Here is a 4,370-nt window from a genome sequence, read left to right on the forward strand (position 1 = left end):
CATCTTAATAGCAACACACAGTGAAAGAGAAAACTCAATCAAGCATAAACTAATCGATATTTGTCAACTGAATCTTTTTTTTTCTCAGCAAGATCCACAAACGATTCCTTGGGAAAGAAGTGAAAATATAACAACACACCCTATCTCGCATTGTGAAAGAAAGTGGTAACAAGCTTCCTGGATTTGGACCAAAATGTAATGTGTTCTTTCTTGGCTCATGCATCATCCTTCCAAATGTCTTATGGTAATCAATTCAGTATTTTGATTTGCGTAATCCTGCAGACAAACAAACCAACCACGTAGCTAATGGACAGGGGTGAAAACATAACTGCCTCGGTAACAAGACATGTATATTACATGTAGCAAGCTGAACAAGAGCAACGTCCATGCACAACTTGTCCTTTGGGCCCTTTCAACCCCAACAGGGAGAAAAGGGATCTGGTGTGGAAGATACACAGATTTAGTTTTCTTCTACAATTGTGACTTAAAGGAAACTTTGTATCTTGTCGACAACAAGATACAAAGTTTTGTGCAAAAATAAATCAATTTGTTTCTGTATCAGCTTGCAGTAAATTGTTTGCTCAGCCACATCATTAATCAGAAGTGGAGCATATTAAGTATTGATCCACCCTTGCAGAAGTTATGCGCTGAACTTGCTCTCACTGTCTCCAGGAGGAGACAATGTTTCCCACGCTACAAAATAACCTAGTCCACAGCTACCAAAGACTTCACTGCACAACAAACCTGTGGGCCAGTTTCCCAGTGGCAGGTAACATTTCTCAAACTGACACATTTGTACATGTACCTGCAAACTAAGGAAGTAAATAATCTTGAATGCCCACATGGAGTCTATAAAGACAGAATGGAGGAGCCCAAAACTCCTATTTCCACAATAAGTCCACACAAGCCTATGATCGATCACTAGAATCAAGTGCAGCATGTGAGATCCTCTTCTTTGAAAGTGTTTGATAGTTTGTGGTGATAGACTGATCCAACCTTGTGAAGGAGAAACATTCTGGATCGTCGCACTGAATCCCAGGACTGAAAAATGAATCAGACTTTCTGCCATGCCTCTTATATCTTGTATCATGTATTTTTCTTCTTCTGAGATAATATATTTTCTGATACAGGCACTTAATGTAATCCCTCACGCCATAAACAGGTGAGTACCCAAATACAAACTTGATATGAGAAAAGTTTCAGTAAACAGTCTTTAATAAGGCTTACAAGGTTTCGTAAACTTAGTAGGCAGTAAGGAAACGCTGAAGGCAGAAGCAAAAAAAGGCCTGGTAACAAAACTCACTGAAGATCACACAAGAAAAACTACTGGAGCCCTGACGATAGAAACAAAGTGGCAGCGAACACTAGGGTGCAGGCTTTAAATACAGGAGCTGACAAGAAACAGGTGGGAGCAATCGAGGTGCGGCAGGTAATCACAGGAGGGAAACCAGACAAAGACAGGAAGTGAAGTGCTCTGACACAGCAAACACAGCAAGGTACAAAATAAAAAAAGTAATAAACTCAAAATACAAATGTCTGAGAAACAAATTCCAAAAAACAAACGCAAGGAGATCTACAAGGTCAAAGTCCAAAAGCATGACAATAAGTCCCAAACCAAAACAAATAGAAAGTCAACAAAGAGTCAATCGACAATGTAAGTTTTATTTTTCTTCATATATACACAACCCGGCTAACTTTCTGTAAACATAACAGAATGCGTGGGATTGATTAGATGTGACGTTGAAATCATCTTTTCTAATTTCTATTATGAAGCATTATAGTTCTTTATTTCATGATTTTCTTTTATTATAAAGCCTGAATTTAACATTTCCCTTTCTAGTTGGGATAAAGCACCCTCCATGGGCTGTGGAGTCCTAGTACTAGACCATAGCTGTTGAGCAGTGTGTCATGAATGACCAGTATGCAATCCCAATTGACTAGTTGTTGGTCAGAACGTGATGAAAAGCTAGAGATGAATAACGGTTCTTTGCTGGTTTGCCTTCATGCTCTGGGAATAAACTCATGATATCATTTCGTCTGAAGACAGAGTGCCTCAGTGCTTCTCTCCATGGCAGTCGACATTATTCAACACGTACGACTCCTGGGACCTCATTCTTTGTACTTGCCTCACTAAAGAGCACCTGTCGGATCAGCAGGAGCCAGGCGGCACTTCCTTCCCTCTTCAAATCCCACATAATTCTCAGCTCCATTTTAAAACTCAGGGTTCTTGTTGATGAACCACAAAGTCCAGCATGACGGGAAAAACATGTCAGCTAGCTTTCCAAACGTAGCAGACAATGAAAAGGGACAATTAAGACAATAATACAACATGTCCAAAGATGTTGATAAAGACTTTTTCTAACGTGATTGATTGTGTGACACAGAGGCTTAGGTTTGATTTCTTTGCCTGATAATTGAGACCGTTCACTGTCACTGCCCGTGCTCATTTAGTTTCTGGCTGTTCCCTGTTGGCTGAATAGCGCCAGAAAAAAGGAACCAATTTGCAAGGTCATCTGTTTGAACCCTAAACCTGCTACAAAGAGAGAATTTCTCATTTAATTTCTGTGGGCGGTCAAGCGAACATCATTTAGCTTTAACATATAACTCTCACCTTGGTGCCTGACCTTCACTGACCCTTACTTTAAATGACAGCGCACGGTCAGATGGTCGGGCTTATTAGCAGCAGCAGCAGCAGCAGCAGCAGCATATCTCCAAGCAGGTGAGATTTTTAAGTGTCTCGTTAATTCAGAATCCTGAAAAGATTTTCATTATCCTAATGAAAACTTTCCTCAAAACCCTCAGATAATAATCTTGTTAATTCATCAAAAGGTCAGGGTGAATGAATCACTGTTATGGAGGAGTAAGCTAAGGAGCTAAGTCTCCAGTTGGCTGAAAAGAAGGAGAGAGAGATTGTTGTATGTAGAAATCATAATTTATTCAGTATGTCAAAAGATACAATAGCCTTGAACAGAAAGCCATGCAGGATGCTGGAGCCAATCCCAAGAGGTGTGACCCTGGAGAAATCACCAGCGCATCACAGGGCCAATATACAGAGAACATGCACACAAATTCCAAGAGCCCCAAGTTTTTCAAACACATTTGTTGCCCGACCAACACTTCAGAGGGTTGTAATCACACTGCAGCAGCTACTACAGTAAGACAGATGACAAGTGAGGTGTTTCCTGCAGTGTAGGTGGTACATCGGTGAGAGGGATGGAGAAAACAGCTGTCATTCTCTCAGCAACACTTCCACATTCTCCATCAGAGGTACTGGTGAGATGTAGTTTTTGCTGCTGGCGTGTCATTTGTTCAGTTAAAAGAGGACTCATGGGGGTGGACAGTCAGGGATCAACATGAATCAACACTTTTCTTTATCTGGTGCTGCAGTGAAATGCCTTCAGTTACACAAGCCTCCCCCCAAACAAAATGTAGAAAGATGTTTTTGTCTTGTCTTATCTGAAAACTACCACATGCTGCATTCCGACAGCTCCAACACATACAGTTTGAAATTCAGCCTGGATATGCACATTGCACTTTTGGATTTACAGTATAAAACTAAAGTGAGTACACCCCTGTGCAAAATCATAAAAATATTAGATGGCTCACTACTAAAGCGTCGTATACAGCAAACAATCTAACAACAGGTTATATAGAATCAATAAATATGGGCAGAAGCCTGTTGTGGATTTTTTGGGTTCCTTCATGATCTCCTTTTGCTCCTGGGGTGTATTTTGTGACATCCCCGCTGGGTTTCTCCTGCCAGTGTGTGTTGCCGGTTCTCGGCCACTCACCTTAAGCTCCAGGCCAACCACCTTGGCAGAACATCATCTTTTAGTGGATCACACTCTCCAGTTACTGTCACTGTTACGCTCAGGCAGCTCCACATACTTGGACCCACCCTCCGGGCCTCCCTCAGCTAGACACTGGACCCCCTTACCTCAACACCATTCCTCTCAACTGATTCCTTGAATGCTTCCCCTTCTCTGTCGACTGGTATGATAGGAGTTTGTCCTTTAGTTAGCTCCAACATTTATTTCGGCTTAATAAACCTTTATTTTTGCACTACTTCCTGTGTGTGTGTGTGTGTGTTTGTGTGTGTCATAAAAGGTATCAGCACATAGTCTACTTTCCCCATAGGCACAACAAAGTGGTTCCATCTGTGATTTCCAATTAAGGTTAAGTGCATTACCAATGTTTTAAAATGGGCCATGATTATCCCAGCTCCCTCAGTTTTAGCCGTGGTTGTGTACGCGGTTCCACACGGTAACGGTAGCATCAGTTACTACTGCTGCTGCTCAGAATGAACTGTTCCATCTGTGGTTAGAAGAGGTAGAAGAAGAATGAATTCATCATTTATGCAGCCTGGCATT

This window comes from Platichthys flesus, chromosome 13 (assembly GCF_949316205.1).
Source record: "Platichthys flesus chromosome 13, fPlaFle2.1, whole genome shotgun sequence".
NCBI classification, from domain to species: Eukaryota; Metazoa; Chordata; class Actinopteri; order Pleuronectiformes; family Pleuronectidae; genus Platichthys; species Platichthys flesus.